Genomic DNA, 26363 nt, shown 5'->3' on the forward strand with positions numbered 1-26363 from the left:
GAGCCTCATTGGTCTCATCTGTAAGATGCAATGGTCATAGTAGTTCTACCTCAGCCTTGTTGTGTGTGGGAAGTTAGCTAATAAAGCAGGAACTGTCATGAAGTATCAAGCATCTGATGGGAAAATGGCCAAGTGTCTGATGGGAAAATCTTCAGAGCCTCGAGGATGGGCTGTATCCACATTTGAGAAAGCTGGTTAAGTCCAATGAGAAATTTTCAAGAATGTATCAAAAATTTCTCTTTCTAATTCTTACTTTTCTTTACCACTTCGGTCAGATACTAAGAGTACATCACTGAATAAGGAAAAGGGTCCAGCACCCATTTCAGCTGGAGTCTCTTTTCCTTTCCCTCCACAACTTATGTTATCTTTATTACTCATCCTGTAGTTAGATGATTGACCCGTGGGCTCTGAAACTGGGGAGAAAAGCTACACGTTTAGTCCAGTCTTGACTTTTAAAACTTCCTCCCCCAATATCCCCACCATCTCTGTTTGTAGAGTCCTTTTCTCTCCCTTCACCCACAGGAAATGAAGCAGAGGATTTTGTGGTGGTCCTAAGAGCTCATTCAGTAGAAGGGAGGCTCTTGATTTCCTCTCTGAACCCACGGAACTTCACAGGGATGAGAAGTAGTGACCTAGTTCTCAAGCTTTGGAGCTACAGGCTGAGTCTTGAAAATGCCTGGTTTTGCTCAGCCTGGCTAATTTATGGATAATCTAGAGCCGGCCATCACAGCCAACTTTGGACGGCAACTACTGCATTTAATCAACCAGAAGAGTTATGAGTAGATGGAAACCTCTGGTGCCCGGTTTGCTGGCATAGAGCCGTCTTGAACACTACCATCAAAATCATTTTCTTCAGTTCCTATACTGTCCAATCTGTCACTCTGCACACATTTTAAAGGTGCAATAACGCTGAATTGCTTTTAATGTGTTTTCCCCTGCCTTAGTAATGTTTGGGATTCAACCTAGAGCCTCAGGAATTTGAGGCCAGCGTCCACCACTGAGTTACGAACTCAGCCTGATTTACTTACAAAAAGCCACATAAACCATAATATTTTTACACTTTTCTCCCATTCTCAGATCCACAGGGAGGAAAATAACATGTACTCTTGCGCCAGGGAATTCTTTCTTCCTGTGAAGATGCTCTTCAAATTACTGCGGACTTCTCCAATCCCATTTCATGTGTATGAGTTTGAACTCAAGGACAGACAGACTGAAGTGTACAAGATTTGGCTACAGGGGAGTTGGCTAATAGCCAAAACAAATAAAAATTTTAGTTATTGGAAACTGAGGAAATGTGAGGGCTATCACAAACAGGCAAATTTCAATCGCTCAATCTTTAAATGAAACAAAATTATGATCCTTATCCAAGTCCGTTTAAATTTTGTCCATTTTTTTTTCAATGAAAACACGTCCAGGGGTATTATATATGTCTAATTTTCTAAGGCATGCCGCCAATAAAAATTTCATTTTAACCAATTGGATCCACATGTAAAAATTACCCACTTCTTAATTAGGACAGTGAAGTCATTTGCGAACTTAACAGTTATAGTGAGATGAGATGCTCTGGTTACAGAATACTACATAGAAAAGAAGTACAGACCAAAGAAGTTTTGCTTAAATCAAACACCTAGGACTTGAGGATCCTCAGTGCCTAGATATATTCTTGTTAACCTTCTTTTCTTCTTCTCCCCACCTCCCCATCTTTCATTGTTTTTTCCCCTTAAAATTTTAATTTAATAGCTAATAGCTGTGTTTTTGCTACGCAACTCTCTTCTAGTGAGCCTAACCGTCCCTTCTATGCTATGGTTGCTTTTGTTCCATGAAGTCAGAAACCTACTATGAAAATTCAAATTTAGAAAGTTGAAGCAACTTAAACAATGACAAGGAGTTGCAAGGGAGGATAGAGGAATTTTCCACCAGCCTTGCAAATGAGCAGGTTTTGTTACATCTATTTTTTCCCAAATGTCTATTTGGTTTGCTCTCTGGATCTCATACACGTTCCAGATAGTTGAGCTGCTTATCTGAGCTTTAAATAGTGGTACAAGGTAAAAGCAAGAAAACAGGCCCCATGCCCAGGAGGAGTCAGCCAAGACAAACTGAACTCCTTATTTTTCTTTTGAGAGAGAGGGGAGGAGAAGTGGAGAGAGAGATGGCTAGGGAGGTAGGGAGGTTGGGGGGATATCTGAGAGGCATTAGGAGAGGGAAATAAATATGATCAAAATATATTATATGAAAATGTCCAGGAAGAAATTAAAACATTTTAAAGGTAAAAGCATCAATTAGAAAAAGAGCATGCTTAATACTTAAAACTTAAGTGTGACTCTCAGTTATAGAAGGATACTTCTCTGCATCTCTATACTTCTTAAGTCCTCCATGATACTGATGTTTATCAAGGAAATTGAAACTGCAACTTCCAATCTACTAGTAGCCTCCCCAGGCCAATGAAGTAGAACAGGCCTATGCAAACATCCACACACTTTCCTTTGAGAACAATGACTGGGCAAATCTCAGCAAATCATTCTTGCTCTTTGCTTTGACAGAGTAAATTGAGTGCTTGTTTACAAAGCATTTAACCCACCCTGCCCCTTATGGCCCCCACTTTCTGAAACTATGAAAGGGATAATGGCTTGGGATGTCAATACTAAAAGGTTAGTCCAGTTTTCCTTCTTTCTACAAACACTCCTCTTGGGCATTTATCCACAATGATTTTCATCCGTAACCTGGCAGGCACCTAGTGTTGTTGTGCCATGCTTGTCAGCTCAGTTTTAGAAACAGAAATTGATTTTAATATTATAAAACCAACGTGATTTGGGAAAAAAGGAATGCTTTGATGATATTCTTATCTCTATCAATGGCCAATTTATTTAAAGTCAAGATATAACATCTTGGGGTGCTGATAATGAATTTCAACTTATCTTTCCCTATCCCCACAGCCCTTGAGGCAGGACTAGAAGCTCATTGATTCTGTGTGTGTGTGTGTGTGTGTGTGTGTGTGATATTTAAAACAAAGCTCTCTATATGGGTACTCAATAAATGGTTCTGAAGAAATGAACTGTATTGAGTACTTGCTGAATGTAGAAAGGGAAGATGGCAAAGATTTTGTGCTTTTAAAGAGCTATTAATATAGCACTATTTGGCAAAGGATGGCATATATTCTACTTGGGTGGTTTAAAAATAGATAGTAATAACATTGTTTGTTTTAATGAAATTTTTAGTTTTCAAATATTTTCACATAAAATATTTTATCCACCTTTTTTTTTTGCCAATCCTGGGGGATTTCAAAATGTTATCACTGAGTGTATGAATGCCTTGGACTAGTACCTTGTCTTTTGATTGGAAATTGGTTTATCTTTTCTCATAATATGTTAAAAGTCTCAAGAATATTACATACACAATGAATCAGAATGTATGCTTCAGAAATCTATTTCAAATTTATACAGAAGTGTATCCCAAAGCTAGATACAAAAAACATCTCTTGAATAAATAGATTCCTCCTCCCCAGTGCTATTTATAAAAACAAATTATTAGAAAACAATTAAAACACCAGAATCTAAAGGACTGATTAATTAGATCATAGACAACATTGGATATTATTTAACTCTTGACATGATGGTGATTAAAATTTCAATTATTTTCTAAGGTGAAATACAGCAATAACTGGGCACATAAAATAGATACACCTGATCCTAATTCTGACATGTGCTTTTGCACGGGTGCACAGAAGCTAGCCATAAATCACACTCATGCCAACACAGTGACAACGATTCCCTTTGGGAGGGAGAATTACTCTAAAGCAGGTAATCTTACAGTGTAACAAAATAAAAAGTGAGGAGACATATTTCAACAACAGGATTAACTTAACAACATCATCCTCAACAATACAGCAACAGCAATAACAACAAAAACCTCACTAATAAAAACCCGGTATTCAGTGGTGTAAACAGAGGCTACCTTCAAGAATCGAGTCCTATGTCCCTGGCATTAAGTTTAGCAGTGCCTGGTGGCCAATCTCCACCCATCATCTTTGTAGCTGAGCTGTGCCTGTCTCTTGGGCTATAGTGAAGGATTTCAACAGCTCTCTCACCCACTGGCTGCTCAGTTGTTTTAAAGACTCACTTCCACTTTCCCTAACTCCTTTACTGTGTCTGAATACATGTCAAACACCCTGGGGAAACCAGCTGTTGTTTGCCATTCAGCTCTGACGAGGAGATGAAAGGCAATTTTATAGCAAATGTCTTCTTCAGGCTCCCGAGAAGGGCCAGGTCATCTTATTCAGAGAAATCCAGCAAGTTCAGTCGTGCTCTTGGTCTGAGATGCTGTGTGAAAATTTTTGTCCTGCTCCTCAGCTTCTGCTAGGGCTTGTGATGCAAAGTACTAGGCACTGGAAGTCTGCAGGCCATCGATGGGAAGAACACAGGCAAGGCCAAGAATGCAGAAAATTTGCACATCTCTCCTACCTCATGATGCTCAGGACCAGTCCCAAAGTCAACCCTCCTCCCCGTGCTCCCTTTAGGAGCACACCCCGTCTCTACCTCACTGAGTCACTTTCTGTCACCCATGAATATAGTGTTCTTTTAGGCTGACTTCTGCACTCAAACATCTGGGCTATTTATCTGTCAAGATAACTGCCTGTTTCTCTTGCTGGTTTTCCTCTTCTCCCAGTTCCATTTTGTTCATCTCCCATTAGAGCTCTCTTAGCAGAAAAGGTACCAATCCAACCAGAGAGATAACAGCCCAATATGGGGATAGTTATAGAAGTAGAGCAAAAAATACTCCCATTCCAAAGTACTTCCAAGATATATTCATTGAATGGGGATGGAAAGATGTGAATAAAGATTCAATTGTGTGTTTGTGGGCAGGTTAGAAAACAGTAAATTGACCCATTTTAGTGATTGTAATGCACAGCTATCCATCCATCCATCCATCCATCCATCCATCCACCTACCCACCCACCATCCATCATTCATCCATCTTTTTACCCAGGTATCTACACTTGAATCTAAGAACCGGATGTAGAAATGCGATCTCGTGCAGAAAGAATTCTTCTAGTATATATAGAGTTTCTCAAAGAGAGAGAATCCAGCAAAACACATATACATGACAGGAGAAGGAAGAACAAAGCTCTTCAGATGCCATGGACAAGAGCAGGGAGATCTGACCTGGTCAAGGAGATGAGGGTGCTTCCCCGTGGAGGGTGCCACTCAGCTGAGAACAAGCTTCCTTGTTTTATCTTTGACACAGCCCCATCCACCAAGTGAGTCTGTTTTTATGCAGAGTCCAGTTAGGCATCAGGTGTCCAACCCCAGGGGATGAGGCAGTAACAGGATAAGCTAACCAAGGTCATTCTATTCATTTTTGTGTCTAAAGATTACATTACAAATGACCATACCACTCAGTTCTAGTCATTGAGGCATAGCAGAAAATTTCCTCTCTGTTTACAAGAAGAGAGGGGAAAGGAGCCCCCCTCCCTACCCCTCACCATGACTCTGGGTCCTTGGAGCTATCAAGGCCCACTAAATCAATCAAACCCGAAAGTGATTTTCCCAGAATTTCTCAGGAGAGCGCTGCATGCCCGGTGTTTAATCCACCTTTAGCCAGGCATGCTATGGCTTGCAACTCCAAGTATCCTCCCTGGGGCCATGGCACAGAAGGATGCAGAAGAGGCTTAGAGTCTGCACTTGCTCAAGCCTGGGAGAAAGTGGACTCTCCAGAGCGTGGCCCATTTGCCTTGGGCATACAGCAAAGCTTGGCATAGGTAGTTTAGTAGTTTAATTTTCAAATGTCGTGGCTTAGATATGAGAGAGGTTGCTGCAGATAAAGAATCACTGGGATTCTTCTGTAACTTAAGGAAAGAGGTGCAATGCCAGGCGTGGGGGAGTGAGTGTGTAAGGAGTTGACGAAGTGCTAAGTGAATGTGTATTGCTTGACACGGGCACAACCATGTCAAAGACCAATCCCTCGGATCTACTGCTCTCTAGGATGAGGCTCGAAGGGATGGAAAAGCTTTCTTCTGACCCAAATGCAAATACTGACAGTGTATACAAGTAGACAAATTGATTAGTGTGGACAAAACCCAGCAACACAGCTTCCTCATCTTGGATGTTGATAACGTGAGAGAGCATGCCTAAAGAGTCTTCCTACGAAGACTAGCTACATCCCCCCTCTAAAGTGTACATAATAAACATGTGTAGCTTCCAGGTTGATGTATGTAGTTGGTGCCATTCCATCAGAGTGCATGGCCCAGCTAACCCCAGATGGTCTGTATGTCTGTCTGTCCTCATCATTCTCTTGTTGGCCCCTAGTCAAATTTCTGGGCCTAAGCAATGCTGAATGTGGAAGCGAGAGCCATTGGCTCACTGGGAATGATCACATTTTAAATGATCATTCTAATTTTGTCACCGACTTCAGTATTACATTATCTAAAGAACTTTAGAATTTATTTCCTGTTGTGTTTTCTAGTCAGTGGTGGATTTAGTGTTAGAAGTTATTAGACATAAAGGCCACAGCTACTCTCTATATCTTCATGTGCTAAAGGAAAATATAGAATCTAATCTCCCATGTAGCCAAGTATGCAAATGACTGTTATACATCATGAGTGACAGTGCATTCAAATGAAAGAATATGTCATATTTGGCTACAGGCTATTGAAAGTCAAATGGATGGAAACACTCTGGCTCAGTTTTCTAGAAAAATAAACCTGCCATGATTAAGGGTATCTCAAGGCAGAGTATTTGGGAAAGCAGCGTTTCCCTGATACCTTTCCCCCATGAAGATAGACAGTAGCCCTGGTGTGCACACTGACAAACTCTGCTTCCCCTCTGCAGTTCTTGAGTGAGAGTGTTTGCTTGCAAGAAGGGATCCTCTGGGAAGGACAGTTCCAGCTTTTGCAGTGATGCTTTTGCCTCCTCTTGCAGCAGTTTGAGTAAACAAGGCAGAGTCAGTGAGCTTGTGGGAGACTCTATGCAGGGATGGAGTGCATCTATGGGGAGGTCCTAGACTTGGGGATGATGGACTTAGCGACTTGGATGGGTGCTAAATGACCTGTGTTAACTGACAGGTTGTAAACTACAGACAGGATAAGGGAATGTTTTGTACAGTCACCAGCCATGTTAATTTTGACTTGTTTCCTTCTTTTTCTGAGCTTTCATTTTTTTCTTAAAGTGCTCTGCTTCCCTCAACGAGTGTCTGTGAGAACAAGATGCTGAGATGAATGGCTTTGCAGAAGTACTCTATTTGTTTACAAAGCACTGTGCAAGGGTAAACCACCGTTTTCATTAGCGGGCAATGACTGCTCCTCCACTGCTGTGATTAAGGGAAAACGATTGCCCTGGAAAGCCCCTGTGTTCCTTGGACTCTTCATAGAAGCAGGAATCTCAATGGAGATGATTCTTTTTTCCTCACCTTGCTGTTTTGATTTGAATAATCCCAGCTCTAAGTGGACTCTTGAATATGTCCCCAAGATCTGATGCCACCAGGGTGCTCATTTCTTTTTGGGAACTCACTGGCTCCTAAGTGTGAGCCCTGCTTCGGGTCCCACTTGCCTCTCACTATTGAGAAGATAATCTCTTGTTTCATCATGAGTCCACAGAATCGAAGACCAAACAGAGGGGAAAATATGTCTGAAAGGCAGCAAAAGTCACTTCTGCTTCCTGGAGCCTTGCGGTAGGGTAGCTGTACGTCCCTTCATCTCCGCACACAAGGGACGTCATTGCTGAAGTATTTGAAGTATTCTCATGCGTTCTTTCACTTTCCCTTTAGGATCCTGTTCTGTTCCCCTCCCCCTCCCTCTCTGCAGAGCCTGCTTATCTGAGCGGCTCACTTTCCTAGAACTCCGCATTGGGATGACCTGCTTGTTCCAGTATAAACCTCGGTGATGACGGAGTTGTCTAGACGGTCTCTGTCCAACAAAGTGGCCACTAAGCCCATGCAGCTACTGAACATTTGAAACGGATTCAGTTTAACTGAAGAACGGAATCTTTAATATTTGATTTCAATGGACTCAGATTTAAATTGGCATATGTGGCTGGTGGCAAGGCATTTGTTGGCCAGTGTACTCAGTTTCTCTGCTCCAACTGAAATTAGTCTAACCTAGGTTCCAATCCATAGCCTTCTCAGAGAAGCACAAGAAAGTCCATCTCGTAAACCAAGTACTCAGCGTAAATTAAGTTCTTAACCCTTGTAGGCAACTGGGCAGCTCTTTCTCTCTTTCCTCACACATACTAAGCAAGAGCTCTACCAGTGAACTACATGTCTACATGCTAAGACTAGCACACAGATTTTGAACAACACCACACTTTAGTCAAAATAGAAGCCCAAGTGGCAAGAACTAGGGACGGGGACAGATAAGTGTGATATGTAAAAAGATAATGGGTCAAGACCCCTAGATGCACATCAAAGTATGTCTAATGGACGGCATATCCTTCCCAGGGCTCTGAGATGCTTCTAAACTCTTTTGTCTCTCAGAAATCTGGAAAGATTTAAGGTCACAAGTATATGGGCAGGAGCTGGGAAAAAAAAAAAAAACTGGAATGGGCAGATCCTGGAGGATGCCAGAGTTCTTGCAAAAGGATGTAAGGTGCCAGGTAGGTTGGTGTTTTGTTCTGCCTTTCTGCGGAATGAGCACAACCATTGGGACATAACTGAAGAGCTGGAGACCAGAAAGAAGATTACTGAGCTCACAATGGGCTCTGATATTTTTGTGCTGGACAAGAGTTGAAGCTCTGCTCTTAATTTGAATCCCAACCTTTCAGGGAAGTGTTCTTTCTCTTGCATTCTTTTATGAACATTGGTTTCTGGATGTTCTTTTCCTGTTGAAACTGGGCTGTGCTGCTGTGTGTCTTGGCTTGTCTTAAAGCTGCTTTCAAGTTCCTGCCTGAGGTTTCACTGATACACACTGGCATCAGAATAATCTTTGCATATCAATTCCAGGTTGGGTAAAGGGTGGAGGACATGGGGCTGGGACTGATGTTATGGAAGGACAACCAGAAGGATAAAAGGGCCCCCGGGGGACACTTAGAGATGAGCAAGTGGAGAGCATACCAATGCTTGTGTTTTGGGATTTGCTCTTGGGGCCTCAGTCTCTTGTTCCAACCGCAGGCACATCTGTTACCATCACTTCACCTGCTCTGTACTGCTTGGAGTGGAAAATATGAATTGTAATTAAGACACTGTTCAGAATCTATGCTTTCCTGCTTAAAAATCTTATAAAGTCAGTCAGAGACATTTTTTTTTATTTTTATTTATTTTTTTTCAGAGACTTTTTTTTTACACAGATATGTGGTAAATAAATAAGTACACATAAAAGTTTTTAAAAAAAATCTCTCTGGTGTTTGCAACACAGTTCAGACTCCAGTTTTCTGGGCTTCCTTGTCTTCTTAAGGGAAAGGTTATTAGAGTATTTAGCATAACCTTGTTGTCTCTCAATTTGTCTATCTTTTAAGTAGCACAGACATGTGACAGCAGCCCAGAAGGAGGAGGAAGTGCGCATAACTCCAGCTGCATTGATTTCTCAGTCCGGACGTTTGTGGCCCGTCCAGGGAAGGACATTCATGTCCCAGGGATCTCTTGTACCCACAGTGTCTAGATGACTGACGGCATCCTTTCTGTAGACATTTCCTAATGTCTACTCTGTGCACTATGAATTTCAGTCCATTTAAATGAAAAGACAAAAGGTCCTGCCAGGGCTGAGGTAACTTAAAGTGGTTTTTGATACAAGGATCTTTTTCTACTTAGGAGACTTCTGGCAGTGTCTGAACACATTACTGTCACTATCCAGGGTGGGTGGTTTTCTCCTTCAATTGTTTTGACACTGCTGGTTGTTAAAGCTGGGGTTGCAGTGCTGTTCCCTCTGATGTTGCCAAGTATACTACCATACAGAGAGAAATCTCCGTGACAAAAACATTTGACTCAGGAGGTCTTGACAAAGTTTGAGAAACCTTGGTCCAAGGGACAGGAAAGTCTTCACTAGAGTGAGGGATGACTCTCAAGGGGGTGTCACCGTGCCACTGTTGGACGACTAGTAAACACCACAAAGTGGCTCAAAGAAATCTCAGAAGCTTTTCACTTAGAATGCTCCTCGGCCATTAACTTAGTCCATTTCCCATCTTCATGAGATTTTTCACTTTCCCTGGAAGGACGGGAAAGCGAGGCCTCAGGGTTACACAGGCCACCCTCTGCTTTCTTACAGTACTCCAGACCTTCCACTGCAGCATAGGCAGGGGCAATCTGTGCGGAAGCTTTCTCCATGGCCTGCTCGCTGACAGGTCCTGGCTCCCAGGGTTTCCTTGCTGCTAGAGGAAGGAGAAGATGCAGAGCTCACCACGCATGAGATTTGTCATTTAGGTTGTGACGGAGCAGATCCAAGTAGTGACACTGTTAAGAAGGCTGAGACGAGGATCAGAAAGTGGTGACAGAATTTGTACTGAACTGGTTGGAGAAATACAAGCGGATGCAATATTTCTCTTTCTGGTTATAAAAGTAACACAGACATTGTCAAAAAAAATTTCCCAAGTACAGAAACCTATGAAGAGGAAAAAAAAAATGGCCTAATTGCACTACTAGGGAATACCAACCACGTAAAGCTTTGAAAGAAACAAGAAAAAGACGAACGAACTTCAGGTTTTCTGAGACAATGAGCTAGGGAGGTTTGAAGATGGTTTTGAGGACAGCAGAGTGTGCCCGGTGTGAACATGGGTGGTTTGAGATGACGCTCTTTGAGGATCCAGATAGCTGAGTCCCCATCCTTGCCCAGATGTTATGGACAGTAAGAAGCAATCAGCTGGGCGCTAGCTCAAGCCCTCCTTACCTTTAGGGCTCATGTGCAAAGCATCTGTGGTGCTCACCTTCAGAGAGAGAAGTGTCCTTCAGCTGAAAGAGAAGATGACTCATTTTAGTTCAAACATGACAAGGCAGGATATTTGTCATTCCTAGCTTCCTGTGCCACACAGCATGGCAGAACGCCCTTGCTTATAGTTCTCCTTTTCTGGACTATTTTTTTTTTTGGCAATTTCATTATGAAGTAATATCTATCTTAGAAAAAAGTTGCAACAATAAATTCCATCTATTGCACCCAGATAACCTAATTATTAATATGCTACTCATCATCCTGCATCTATTATATATGAAAATTACTTTTCCTCCAAGTCACTGAAAAGTAAGTCACAGTCATGAGCCTTCACTGTCCTAATTATTTGAGTTTATTTTCCTAAGAATAGGATATTCTTTTTTTATAAACAGTGTGATTAAGTCAGAAAATACCCGTTGATTCAGGATCACTGTACAATCTATAGCTCCTAGGCCACTTTCACCAGCTATCCCAACTGGGATTAAGTTGTAAGGAGTTTGATATTGAGGTCCTAGATGGGATTTACCGATGATTGCTGACGTGGTCTTGGTTTACCCACTTTTACTTGAAGCTTAGGTTGGACTTGCTCTCAGGGAGTCAAAAATGTTTTGGCAGGAGAAAGCTTTTTAGAGTGAGAAATGGGCTGACTGCTCAAGGGAATGCAGGGTGCAGCCTTTCGTTCCCTGCGATGTCCCCTCTAGGTGTCCCAGCCCCAACCTTATCCCTGCTAGTATTTCTGACTTTAGGTTTGTGTATGAAATTCCAGACTCTAGTTCTTGATTGGCCAGGTTTTAAAGGACACAGCACAGGTAACTGATGGAGATGCAGATCTCAGATTGGAAGAAACTCTGTCAATGCTTCAATACAAAACAGGCCTGAATAAGCCAGTAGCTGCTTTTTAAACCTGGGTTCTAGGGCTGGGAAGATTGCTCAGTGGGTAAATCCCCAGATGGATGGCTGTGAGACTGGATTTCAGATCTCCAGAAGCCATGTAAATGCTGGCGAGGCCTGGTGGCCTGCCTATGAACCCAGCAAACACGGAGGTGAAGACAGATCCCTGTGACAAGATGGTTGTCTACACCAGCCAACTCTAGCTAGACTGGGTAGACTCGCTTGAATTCTGGCTTCAGGCAGATGATGTTGCCTTACTATGTAAGGTGCAGATAGAGGGAGGAGGACACTAGATATCAGCCTCTTGCTTCTGCATGCACATGGACGTGCATCTGCACACAAACAATTGCCACACACACAAACACACATACACACATACACATGGATCACACACGCACACATGCAAAACAAAACACCCCCTCCCTCAAACTGACTTTTCTTTTTGGACACAAATTCATAATTATTGTCCAGTGTGCTCTCATAATTCCAGGCAAAAGCCAACTAACTGGTCACTGGAACCAGCCAAAAAGACTTTCAAATAATTTCTCAGCCTCCGAATGCCAGACTTCTAGAAATCGTTCCTTGAGGAAGCTGGCGCTCAATGTTCTTCATGCTACCTCAACAAGCAGAGGAGGGAGTGACTGGCAGAAGACCCGCGGTCACTAGTTTGTCAACATTGCTGCTCTGATTGGTCAGCTGAGCTGAGTTTGCAATCAAAGCCCATGATATGATGAAAGCTATTTGAGCAAAAGATGTTCATCCACAAGACGTTTGGTAATGAGGTGTCTGGTGAACCCACAGCGTGTGACACAAATGTCTGGGGCAGGCTTCTTGGAAGTAAGTCACCAGATTTTTTCCACAAGGTACAGTGACACCGCATCTTCATTTCAAAAACTCTTTAATATTCTAGAGTGTGCTTTACGTTCTGCGAATTACTTTAGCTGTCTTTGATAATGTCCTAACTGTTCAGAACAGCCCTGCTCCTCTTCGTTCCCATTTACACTCTGCTTTAATGAAATGAAATGCAATCTCTACTCTGTTTATACTCTTGTTGGAAATCCTGAGGGGTTAGCTGAGGCTGGAGAAGGGCCCAGAGGCAGCAGGATACAGGTCAGAGGCTACATGAACACGAACAGTCTGAAATACTATACAGTAGTAATGAGGGCTTTGGGGCACAGTGGCATCAAAGGAATTGTAGTTCCAGCAGCCCCTAAAGGTGTTTATTGAATGGTGGGTCCTGGGCTCTCATCTTGCTCTCCTATTATTCATTGCCATGTATCAAAATTCTGGCATGCCACTTAACCCTGGCCAATCTCTGTCCTTGTTTCCCCACTTACTCTCTTCCTATCTGGGCTTGATGGTTCTGCCTTTGCCTTCAGGGAGAGTTCAAGTGCATCAGGCAGAGGATGAGAAATGGGCATGTCAGGGTATTCTTTCCTTCCACGTTTACCTGTCCTGTGTCATAGGGGTGCTATAGCTCTGTAGCCATGTTATTCAGTAGGGCTGCCCTTTCTCTGACTCTGCCTGTCACTGAGCTCCAGAAAAATCATCCTTACTCACTTCTTTCTGTGGAAGAAGAGTGATGGCAGTTTCCCTTATTTTCTCAGCCTTGTCCACAAGAACGCTGCGTAGTCTGATTGCCTGGCTTATCTGTTACTGTATGACCATGAAGGAATTATTATTCAGAACACTTCCTTTCATTTCTGTGTCATGAAATAATTTGAGGAGTATTGGTCTTAGGCTTTTCATTGAAGGCCTGGTAGAATTTGGCACGGAGTCCATCTGGCCTTGGGCTCTTTTCAATTGGGAGATTTTTAATTACTGTTTCTATTCCACTAGGGGACATTAATCAATGGGATAGAATTTAAGATGCATACATAACTCCTCACATCCATGACAACCTTACCTATCTATCTATCTATCTATCTATCTATCTATCTATCTATCTATCTATCTATCTATCCAAAGAATCCAAAAATACATACTGGAGAAAAGACAACATCTTCAACAAATGGTAATTGCTAAACCAGTTATATAACTGTGTGTGGAAGAATGAAAATAGATCCATATCTATTGCCCTGCACAAAACTCAACTCCAAATGGATGGAAGACCTCAGCACAAGACCAAATACACTGAATATGATAGAAGAGGAAGTGGGGAATAGGCTTGAACTCATTGGCACAGGAAAGGACTTTCTGAACAGGATCCTGATAGCATAGTCATTAAGACCAATAGTTAATATGTAGGGCTTCATGAAGTTAAAACGTTTCTGTGCAGTAGGCAACATCATTTGACTAAAGCAGCAACTAGAGAAAGGGAAAAACTTTATTCATTATTCATCTGACAGAGGATTAGTGTCTGGAATACATAAAGAATTAAAATCTCAGCATTAATAAAACAAATAACCCAATTAAAACACAGGATATAGAAATAGAGAGTTTTCAAAAGATGAAACACAAATAACTGAGAAACTATTTTGAAATTTCCTCTCACTCCAGTAAAGATAATCAAGAGAAATAAAACAAATGGTAGCTGATGATGGTAAGGGTATAGAGAAAGGGTATTAGGTATTTATTGCTGGTAGGAATGAAAACTTATACAGCCACTATAAAAATCAGTATGGCAGTTCCTCCAAAAGCTGAAAATTGATCTATCTCAAGATCTAGCTATACCACTCTTGGACATCTACACAAAGGCCTCTATATTTTGCTACAGAGATACTTGCTCATCCATGTTCATTGCTGCTCTATTCATAAAAGCCAAAAACAACCTAGATGTCCATCAACTGATGAATGGAATATAAATGTAGTACATTTATACAGTGAAATATTATTCATCTGTTAAGAAAAATGAAATTATGAAATTTGCAGATAAGTGAATGAACTAGAAACAATCATCCCGAGTAACTGAGACTCAGAAAGAGAAATATTACATGTTTTATCTTATATGTGGATGTCAGCTTTTAAGCTTTAGGTATATCTGTTTCAATCAGAATAACCACAAAGGTTAAATAGCTAGTAAGGGACTAGAGTAGAGGAGGGGGTGATCTTCTAACAACCAGGGATGGGGAAATAAAAGTGTTGTTATAAAGCTATAAAGGGGAAATTAGAATAGGAGTATTAAATGGGAGGGAGATAGGTGGGTAGAGTAGAGGAAGAAATACGAGAAGGGACAACTGATACTAAAAGTCTCTTGAAAAGACACAAAACCCGCTCCTGTGGAAGCTTCCTAAAACATATACATATATAAATGGAATTTAAATGGAGTTACCATATAATGGGAGAGGCAATATCCCAACAGGATATTATATGGTACTAAGTAAAACCCACAACAAGGAATTGATTATATCTCTTTGAGTCATTGGCCAAAGCAGCTGCACAGACCACCCCTAAACATTGCAAGCTATTGCCAATAATATTGGCTACCTTCCACAGCCTGACTGTAATACAGTAGTACCAAAGACACCACATATTTATCACCTCAAACATGGAGAAATCAAGCTCATGCTCAACCAGAACTTTCAACTCCCTTGATTAACATTCATAATGCTGGAAGGTATTACACATGCTACCAGAAGAGAAAGTAACCATCAGTCTCACCTAGATATGATCCCTGAGAGTTGTCATAGCAACCTCTCTGCAAGTATTATACCCACTGGTACAATACTAGCATCGATGTTATTGGAGTAGCCAAGCATATTTTCATAAGATTTAAGGCCTGCTCTATGAGATGGAACCCATGCCTGACACTGTTAATGAGATCAAGAACCTGAGACAAGATAGGTCATGGGCCTGGAGGAAGCCTAGATGAACATAGTAATAAAAGGACTCCCAATATTATATCTAGATCAGTGCACCACGGAACCCTCATTAGAGAACTTCTTTCAGTAAATGGAAATTAACTCAGTGACCTACAACTGAACAGTATGTATAGGGTGAGAGACTTCAAAGCACTCAGCCCTAAATGGAACATCTATATAACACCACCCCTCTCAAGCATCAGGGGTCGGTGTGTAAGAGGAGACAGAATTTAAAAGTCATGGGCATTATTACCTGCTGCTGATTTGTCTTGTCCCTTTAAGAGACAAGCCCTGCCCACTCCCCCTTTTATCACCCTAGGCAAGCTGATCTTCCTCTTCTAACCTGCAAGATCTCTCTCTGCCCATCTCTCTTCGGAAGAGGTGACTGCAGTCTCCTCTGCTCTACCCCCTCTGTTTCTCTCTCTCTCTCTCTCTCTCTCTCTCTCTCTCTCTCTCTCTCTCTCTCTCTCTCTCTCTCTCTCCCTCCCTCCCTCTCTCTCTCTCTGTCTCTCTCTCTTTCTCTCCTCTCTCTTTCTCATTTTCTCTCTCCCCTTTCCCTTTCCTTCCATAACCTACTAAGTAAATACTCACTCTGCATGTCTCTCACCCTTGGCTCCTCTTGAGCCCAGCTGCCCCACCCACCTGCCAAGGTCTCTCAACCTGTGCCTCCCACCAGCCTGGGACCCATAGAGACCTCGGGTCCTGCTGCAGCCAGCCCTCAGAGAACTGTACTGTTTTAACTAAACCATTACAATTGGTGAATGACTCCAAGGAAACAGCATCTTCCAGATCTAATGAGACTAATGCACAGGTGAACTCATAGAGATCATGATAGTATGCATAAGACTTTAACACATTCAGGCAGGACAAAATCAAAGGACAGAGAAAGAGAAATGGTCACACAGCCAGCAATTGATAGTTACTGGGAAAGGAAAATTCCCTTCTTTTCAACGCAGTGACACGGGGCATATCAACCTCACTAGGGCAGGTCCCATGCTCAAGAATCGTGGGACAACACAAAATGGACTCCATGTTCTTTTTATTGTTTTGTGCATGTTTGTTTCCAAAGCCAGAGAAAGAAAATGAGATAGAGTGGTTAGAAAAGAGGGCTTTAGGGAGGGTTGGAGAAGGAATATGACAAAATCCATTGAGTAAATTGTAAATCCTGGTCTCTGGCCTCTGTTTTTGGAGTCCCTGCCCCTATGCCCCTTGAACCTTGACCCCTCCCTGGAAAAGGACAAGATCACTCCCCCAGGATATTTAAACTGTCCTTTCCTCCAACCCTGGCGTGTTGGCTTTTCGGTTCCCTGGCTACCTGAAACCTCAGGTGTCCAATTAAACCTGGATATCTTTTAATTTAGTCTGATTTGATTTGATTGGGACTATTTTGCGTCGGCAGAGAGCTCGTGTTAGAAAATTCAGCCATCTGTGATGAAGACAGCACATGCACTCTCTTTCCACCTCCGTCTGAGCAGTAAGTGTTGAAGGGCAGCCTGGCCCCAGGGTTAGAAGTAGAGTATGAAGCACAGAGAGGTGAAAGTGAATTCACTCATTAGTGCCTTCATTAGGCCCCACCTGTAGCCTTGTGTTTAAATCATTTGCTTCTCAATATAAAAGTTGACACATTTTAAAAGAGCATCCGTCACGAAGCAAGCAAGTCAAGAATCTCACGTTTTCTAGAGCACAGAACTCACAGCTGCGGTCTTTACGTAATGAACGGATGAGGTTGTGCCTGGAAATCTGCCACAAGTCAGAGGTAATGAAGGCGTCAAGTATTTCTGGTCTACCCAGAGCTGCCGGTGCCATTGTAACTGACGAATTCACCAAAGCCGTGCCTTATCTATTGACATTAGCTCAAGTTTAGGCTTCAGTTGATAAATTTTCAGATATGCTCAGAAAATAAGTGAGGCTTCAAGGGTTCTGGCAACAGATCCGGTCACTCACGCCAATCTGTAAACACAAAGGTCTTGAAGGAAGAAAACACAAATCCACCCAAGGAATCATGTGGGGCCCACTCTTGGTGAGTAGCAGGGTCTGAGCCCCAGACTGAAGCAGAGGCAACAGATAACGAAAAAGTGGGTTAGCAAGTCCCACACAAAATTAACACAGGAATAAAACAAGAAAATCTGATGCTTGGTGAATTTTTTTTTTCTGTTTCTGAAATACAGAAACATAAAGAACATCAGTCCTAGCTCCTAGTTTTGAGTAACAAATCTCAATATTAATGACAGCTACAGTTAGAAAATTTTGATCCGTATGTGACAGAAGCAAACCCCAAAACCTTGGTTAAGAGAGTGGGCCTTGTTGGACCCGAAAGGAAATTCTAAAATCTTCATGGGACTGATTGAAAGAGGGCTCAAAAGAGTCAAATAAGGTAAAGCCAGTTCAGATGTCAGGTCCAACAGGCAACGGGCAAGTGCTGACTGGGAATGGGAGACTTGGCCCAAAGGTCAGGGGTTAACTAAACAGTCCAGAGGGCGATGTGAAAGAGTCCAGGATTCTGTTTGTATTTTACTGGTGCCAGCGAACTCCAAAGGGTTGGTGCGGGTGTGGGTGGCCCAGTTAAAGGCACAGAATAGGAACTGATTAGGACTCCAGGTCTCTCTTCATTAGTGCATTACAAAATGATTTTCAGATTAGTGAGCCTGAGGGCATCCACATAATCCTATTTTCTAAAAGATGACTAGAAAACGAAAGAAAATAATTTGTTAACATTAATTGACTGCCAGTCACTATTCCTAACCACTCGAACACATGATTTTTGTCTAATCTTCATAAGTACATTTGGAGAACCAAGCTTCTTAATAGAGAATGAATTTTTAAAAAGTGATTAAAAGATAAGTATCATTTTGGAGAGAACCTTTAAAAATCCATCATGGAAAATAAGCCATAGTCAGTCGTTCATTTGTTCACCAACATATTTACTCAGCCAGTAGTTATTGATTATCTGAAAATTGTTGGGTAGTATCTGCGGATGCTCAGGTACGTTAATTGCTTTCTCTGTTTACTGTCCTCTACTCAAGGAGCCACCCAGCTGTGTACTTTGTACTTTGTGTGCTTAGCCTTTCAGGATGGGACATTAAAAGCATTCGGTAGCTTTAAATTGCATTGTAGTTTATAATAAATCGCTACTTAAGGTGTAGTCTTCAATTACACATTCCCATTTCTGTCCGATGATTCATATTTAAGATGTTGTAGTGGTGCAAACCCACCAAGGCTTCTACCAAACTTCTCTGTTGTTTTAACTGAGTTGTCTTTTTCTTTTCCTTTTCAAGTTTTAAGAGTGGCAGCTCTAAATAGGGCATCTGTATCATGTGCATATCCCCACTCCAGGAACCAGGAAAGAAAGATAGTAAGAGCCAGACGTCAAAGAGGATCAGAGCAAAACAATGTGTTCTGGACAAGAGATAACAGCTGTGCTTATGAGCTCACAAGAACTGTAGTTACTGGCCAGTCAACATTCCAGCACAGAGGGAGGTTCATGAACTCCCACCACTGCCTGAGGAGCTGTTGAGAGTTGATGGTTGCTGGGGCAGGGAGAGCCAGTTTTCATTCAAGGTGTGGCCTTTGGTGGGTGGAGCATGCTCCGGGGTCACACATAGGCAGCAGACATTACATTAGTTGGGTTATAAAAACAAAAGGAGAACATGAAGTTGGGAGTAGTTGGGGAGTGGGTGAGTAGAGCTGGGAGGGGTTATGGATAGGAGTCAGAATGACATGATCAGAGTACATTGTATGCAAGTGTTATATTCTTAAAGAACTAACAAAATATTGTTATTTAGAATATAGTTATAAATTATACTGATTTAGAACAATGGCAAGAGTAAGTTCTCTTCTAGGGTCTAGTTCACTAGGTTTCCAGTACTAGGCATGAGTTCAATTAGGTGACTGTTGATTACTCTCAAAATAACAGTTCCACTATTATACCATTGGAGATATCTTGCCAGGTTGGTCATTGTTGTGGTTTGCAGGTTTTTATAGCTGGGTAAGAACAATGACTTCTTTTCTCCCTTGACAACTTACATGTCACTTTCTATCATGAGAACTAGGCCTTGGGAACAAGGCATTTAGGTCAGATTAGGCTTGATGTGTCTGTATCTGAAGTATGTGGTGCCTTCAAAAATGGGGTCATGCTGTCAAGTTTTGAGACGCAACCAAGATTCATGGCAGTGGTTCATGTTGTTTTATACCCACAGATAAGTGTAACTTTTACCCCTCGTCAAAGAAGCCTCTTTTTGTAGCGGGTAGAGGCTACCATAGTGATTCACAGCTAGTCAAAATATAGCGAGTAAGTGACTGGGAGGTGTCCAGCCCCAACTGGCACATCTACAACACAACCTTTATGCCTAAGGCTTGAATATTGCACAGGATGGACTGGAAAGAGCGTAAGAGCCAGAGGATCGGGGTGCCTGCTGCTAGGTAATATTTTCTAGATATAGCAGGGTTGCTCCCTCCCATGAAATAGAAACAGTATGGTTGTCTAAAGAAGGCCTATATAATGACAAGTCCAGTCCACATGAGTAGGAGAAATTTCACAAGCTTCCACCCTAGAGAAAGAGTTTTCAACAGTCAATTATGCTTAGGAAAAAAAACACACTTCTCTAGGGAGATGCCCCAGATATGTTATTCCACCCCAACTGGTCAACCCTGATTCTATGCACATAAAAGCAACATTGAGTGGGCTCAGGAGGTGGTATACAAACACATATGCATATATGTGTAGCAATAATTATAGAAGAGGTCATAGACCTTAGAGGGAGTTGGGGTGTGGAAACAATTGAAGGAAGGAAAGGGTAGGGAGGAAATCATGTAAATATAGTACTAATGTATGCATTTTCAAACAATTTTTAAAATTAAGGTGTTATGTTAAAAATTATAAGAGTTGGGTACAATTTCTCATAGGAAAAGGAGGAGATATAGAAAATATAGAAGACCAGAAGGAGCCGAAGGTAGGAAGATAACATTTTCTCAGAAACTTTGAGTGTTGTCCTGAGTTCATTCAAAATGGCTACTATACACAAAGACATGAGAAGATACAGTAAATTCCCGGCCTTACTTTTTACAGTTCTAGAGACTGGGAAGTCCAGATCAGACTCTCTTTTCCCCAGTCAGTGAAAGCCCTATGACTGAATCATCCAGTGGTCAAAGGAGAAAGTTGAAGACAGTGCATGTCAGAGAAAATGGGAGAGAGGAGAGGGAACCCACTAGAGAGTGAATAAGAAAGGGGGGCCGGAACTTGCTCTTATAAGTAAGCTTTTGTGAGGGATGACCTGATTGCTTCTTAATAGGCTCTGTTCTCTGCCTCCCAACAGAGACACACTGAGAATTAATTACCCAACATTTGAGCTTTTGGGGCACACATCCAAATTACTGTACCCTCAAATCAGTGGAAAATGCATGGAGGCAGATTTGAGTTCGATTTGTCTGCCTCTGGGAAGAACGAGAATAACTTTTTTAGCTGGGCAGAATAACTTTTTCATCATTATGGTGATTCACGAAGATAAGGACCACTCTAAGAAAAGGATGTTCCTTGTCTCCGTAGATGTGTATGCAGAGCTGCTTTGACTCTTACAGAGGGCTTGGGCTGTGTAAAGAGGACTCGTTAAGGAGATGTTCAGCTCTGGGGCTGCTCTGCTTCTCAGACACTGGAGAGACTTAGCATTTAATCTGTTCTCATAACTTCTGCTCCCAAATTTAGGTATTTTTGCAATAAACTGCTGGGAAAAATTCACGGTTCTTTCCATATACTCACACCTTGTCCAAATTCTTAAATTCACTTCATTCTAAGAAGTTCTTAATGCGACTTCTTGAGAAAGTACCCATTTTACCTCCTGCTTTGGTAGTGTATACCTTTAACTACAGCTCTTAGGAGGCAGAGGCAGGCAGATCTCTGAGTTTGAGGCCAGCCTGGTCTACATAGAGTTGCAGGACAGCCAGAGCTACACAGAGAAACCCTGTCTTGAAAAACAAAACAAAAACAATTTGTTTTTGCAATTATAAAATAATTACAGCATTTCCTCCTTCCTTTGCCTTTCTCCAAGCCCTCCCATTTAATCCCATCACTTTTTCAAATTCATGGCCTCTTTATCTTTAATTGTTGCTCCACATTCTACTCTTGATAAACATTAAGATGTGGTGTAGGAGGTCCTTCTGTTTATGTGTTGCTTTCATTGGTTAATCAATAAAGAAACTGCTTGGCCTGATAGGGCAGAACGTAGGTAGGCAGAGAAGACAGAGCTGAATTCTGGGAGGAAGAAAGCAGAGTCAGAGAGCTGCCACGCTAAACCTTTCCTGGTAAGCCACGGCCTCGTGGTAAACACAGATTAATAGAAATGGGTTAAATAAAGATGTGAGAGTTAGCCAATAGGAGGCTAGAGCTAATGGCGAAGCAGTGTTTTAATTAATACAGTTTCTGTGTGATTATTTCAGGTGAAAGCTAGACGGGTGACCTGGAGGGAACAAAGGGCCACCCTCCTTTTGTAACAAAGATGGGAATTTCTTTGGAAAGCAGAGTTGAAAACAAAGTTGGGAATGCCACACTGTAACTCAAGTAGGCCTTCCCATTCTGCACATTATCAGAGGCATGCTAGTATTTTCTGAGCAATGCTTTCTACACGGTAGCTTTAACAGGAGCCTCTAGGCATGTCGGACTTCTCAAAGGGTGGCAGCTTTAATGAGAGAAGGGATATTGGAAGTGACTTGCAACAAGGAAATACCAAAAGGGTCATAACATTTTGTTATTGTTATAACCTGCCCAAAGTCACAGAACTGGTTATTACAAAGCCATATAGGAAGCAGATTACTTTAAATCCTTTTGAGGGTGAATTTTAAGTAAATAAAGAGGACTTGTGCTGATATTTAGAAAGAACCAAAGCCCAGGTAGCCTTGATTGACTAAAAGGGGATGTCATAATCTACAGCTGGATTATATATAATCCAGCTACAAGAGAGTAGCTAAACAGCTTAAAACGGGGAAGGAAGGGGTTGTTCCAGTCCAATGAATAACTGCAACATGAATGTAGTTCTTTGGAAATTGGCAGTGGTCATCTTAGCCAGGGTGGCCATGGGTTGGGCATGGTAATGAGATGACCATTAGCAGTGGACCTGAACAGAATGGCTTTCTGTTTATTTTTGCCGAGAGGCCAGGAGTGTAAGTCCACTTCTCAGATAAAGTGAGGAACATTTACAAGTCAGGGCTCTCCTACTAATGTGGAGAGAGCAGAAGAACTAGCAAGAAGATTTAGCAAGCATCTAAGTGATAACAGGTATTTTCCTAGGAAGCCCAAGGAATCGATTTAAAAAACCTGGAGCCCTGAAGCTGCAGCTTTAGTGGTCCAGCGCATGCTCAGTGTGTGTGAGGTTTTAGATCCCACCTCCAGATGCAGGAAAACCCTGACCTCGAAGAAAATTATTTCCCTGTTGATTGCAATATTAAAACCATTATTACCTATTACCTTCCCCTGTTCCTTAAATTCCCATGAGGTTTATAAAAAGTTACATTTTTAAGAATTGGAAGTCACTAAATTCCATCCTCGAGGAAAGAACAATGCTCTTCTGATTAATACAAAGAATGGTCATGGTGATCTGAACCGAGAACATCCCATCATTACCTGGAAATGTAAGAGAGCGAATATTTTCTAGTCTTAGTATCCAAGGTTTAGGATTATTTAGGATTAGTAGCCCAAATGTTTTCATCTTTTCTGCTGAGTAATAAGGGAGCCTGTTTTGGAGGGACTGCTAGTGGGGAGATTTGTTTCCATTCCCTTACTACTTCTGTCCCATTAAGGAGCATTGGAATGTTATTTCTTTAGGGTTCTTGAACTTTCTCCCTCTTGGGCAACACTATTAAAGAGCATCTTGGAGCAATAAATTAGTAGCTGTGTCAATGCCGACATCCCTTTTCCAGTCTAGCTGTTTATTTCACTCTATGATGTCTTTTTTTTCTCTGTGTAGCTTTGGAACCTTTCCTGGAACTCGCTCTATAGAGCAGGCTGGCCTCGAACACACAGAGATCTGCTTGCCTCTGCCTCCTGAGAGCTGGGCTTAAAGGCATGCGCCGCTACTGCCTGGCATGATGTTGCCCCTTTAAGGGGTAATTGAACTTACAGTATGATAAGCTGTCCTTTGGTTTGTTCTTTTGTGTTCCAAGTCAATTCAAAAGTGCTGCTGATGGGTGAGGGTGACGGTGATGACTGTCTTACACTTCTAACTCAAGACCCGAAATAACAGGGGCAGAATACCAACTTCTCAGCTGGTAGAAATAAAACAGTGTACTCAGGGTGCTGGGGTTTTCCTTTATGCCTCTGAGTGCTGTGCCCAGTTATTGATAGTCCTTATAAACTAGGGGTCCTGTTCCTCCATGCTGGGGAGATAGAGATCAGCTAACTTGCTTTGCTTTGAAGTGTTTTCAGTCTCAAGTTCGTTTCAACAGCTTCATTTTGGGTTCTCATTCCTTATTTCCCCTCAGGGGTTTTGTGGCATAATTTCCTAAAGTGGTGCAATTGAATCAAATTCTTATTTTATGTTTTAAAGAAACCAAATGTTTCTTCTTCTTTGAGCATGTTGTCGTAGTTGTATGCTGGCTAGCTTGTTGTGTTATATGCAGTCAGCAAGGTCCAGTGGATGTGACCAGGGTTTGACTCCATCTGAATGAAAGTTGTGTGACTAGAACCCGGAAAACCTGCGTTATAATACAACGTGTAAACCTGCATAACTTTGATAGCCATGTGACCTTGAGTGAGGCAGTTGTTCCGTAATCTTTAAAGTTGGAATGCATATAGTCATCTCTTTGTGTTGTTCTTGTGAGGTTGTTGCATAATGCACAAGAAACCGAAGTCATGAATACACATTAATAATCTTAATCATAATCCCTGATAGCGCATTTATCAAGCATCAGGAATTATAGAAGCTACAAAATAGGAACTAAGTCATCTTCATTTGATGATAAGAACAAGAGACAAGAACAGGTTAAGCACTATTTAATACTCTAAGGACAAAAAGCAGTCATATGAGGTTTCTAGAACTTTCAACTGGCCTCTGTTGTCCACATACAAATAATAGACATGAAGGGTTTGTTCATCTTAAGGAAGAACATTCTAATTAGGGATTCTGGGAGAATCTTCAGACCTTCAAAAGCCTCTTTGCTCCATATACTTCGTCTTTTCTGTGTCTCCTCATTTCCACTCAGCCTGTGAGAAGATGAAGTCAAAGTTACAGTGTTATGTATTTAGTAGATCCTGATAGACAACTGTGGAGCCTGGCAGAACAACCAGTAACAGACGTTTCAGTTGGGCACACAAAGGCAGATTCTGGGTCCTACATACATGCCAGTTAAACAAACAAACAAATAAAAGCCCTGGAATCTCTCTGCACATTGTAGAAATATTTCATTACAAGGGAAAGTGAAGAAATTGTCTAAGACCCCTCTATTAAGATAGTTGAAAACCACATATATGCCTGTCATAATCTTTTGTTTTGCTTTGTTTTTTCGAGAAAGAGTTTCTCCGTGTAATAGCCCTGATGGTTCTGGAACTAGCTCTTGTAGACCAGGTCAGCCTCTGGCTTAGAACTCACAGAGATTTGCCTATCTCTGCCTCCAAGGTGCTGAGATAAAAGGCGTGCACCACCACTACCCGGCATAATCTTATTCATGCTACTATCATTAGGTAATTTTGTAAGCATTCAGTCTTCATAAACATAAATAGAAATTACTTTTGTTAGTGACAGCATGGCACACACACACACACACACACACACACAATCATATAGACCGGTAGAATCAAGGATCTGAAATAAACCCACATAACTACAGTCATTGAATCTTTGACAAATCTGCCCTAAGAGACAGGCTCTGTAACAAAGGGTGCTAGCGAAGCTGAATATTCACATGGAGAAGAATGAAATTAGATCTTTGTTTCCAATCATGCATAAAAATCAGTTCAAAATGGAGCAAGACTTTATCTCTAACTTAAATGCTGAATTTATTGTAGAAAATATAAAGGAAACATTTCAAGATCTAGGAAGGGAAGAAACTTATGGGGAAAAAAATCCAGCAGCATAGGAAAGTATTTATTCATTTTCACAGGCTGGGCATTTTTCGCTAAGGAGAATGGAGAGAGTAGGGAAATAAATGAGTTGTTGCTTCTAACATACACACTTTAAAGTGGTAATATGTCCTAAAATTATATTGTAGTGACAGCTGTGTAAATGACATTGAAGCATCTATTTTAAACATGAACTTTAAGACATGTACATTATATCACAATGAGGTTGTTAAAAAGTCTTCATCAGGTAATACAATAGAGATCTGGAAAAGAAACTGGGTAGGTAGGCGAGAGGAGGTGAATGCGATCAAGGTAGCGGATGTACAAATACGAGACTGTCACAAATCTTTGGTTTGGTAGCAATAAAGAGTGAAGGCAAGGTAAAATGCATCCTGTCATTCCACTGCTTACTTGCAAATATGGTAAAGCCTATCACCCATGTTTAGCAGACCTGTTTTGAATAGGCAACAATAAATAAGAAGCTACTTTGTATAATCACCCTGACCCTGAGACTTCATATTAATTTGGCCCCACTTCCTTACTTTCTTATCTGTCTATCAGGCATTTTCTGGGTGAGAAGTTGGCATCCAAAAGTCTATGTCTCAAGCTAAACCAAACCTGCCTCTGTTGTTGGTTATTACCAGTTATGGTAGTTTGAATGTAATTGGTCCCTATATGCTCATAGGGAGTGGCATTATTAGGAGGTGTGGTCTTGTTGGAGGAAGTGTGTCACCATGGAGGTGGGCTTTGAGGTCTCATATATGCTCAAGCCATGCCCAGCGTCTCA

The 26363-nt window shown here is 41.6% G+C and overlaps 1 protein-coding gene across 12 annotated transcripts in view; it reads right to left on the reverse strand.

The window, feature by feature from the left end:
• Prlr (prolactin receptor) overlaps positions 1-26363 on the reverse strand; it is a 168538-nt gene that overhangs the window by 42508 nt on the left and 99667 nt on the right. For 8 of the 12 annotated variants that reach the window (XM_038323103.1, XM_038323102.1, XM_038323098.1 and 5 more), the window contains exon 2: positions 10842-10866. The gene's annotated coding sequence lies outside the window, so the exon portion shown is untranslated. Of the gene's footprint in view, positions 1-10804; positions 10867-26363 lie in introns of all 12 variants that reach the window. The other 4 variants (XM_038323101.1, XM_038323100.1, XM_038323099.1 and 1 more) reach the window with 1 other exon arrangement.

Source organism: Arvicola amphibius, chromosome 3 (assembly GCF_903992535.2).
Source record: "Arvicola amphibius chromosome 3, mArvAmp1.2, whole genome shotgun sequence".
Classification (NCBI taxonomy): domain Eukaryota; kingdom Metazoa; phylum Chordata; class Mammalia; order Rodentia; family Cricetidae; genus Arvicola; species Arvicola amphibius.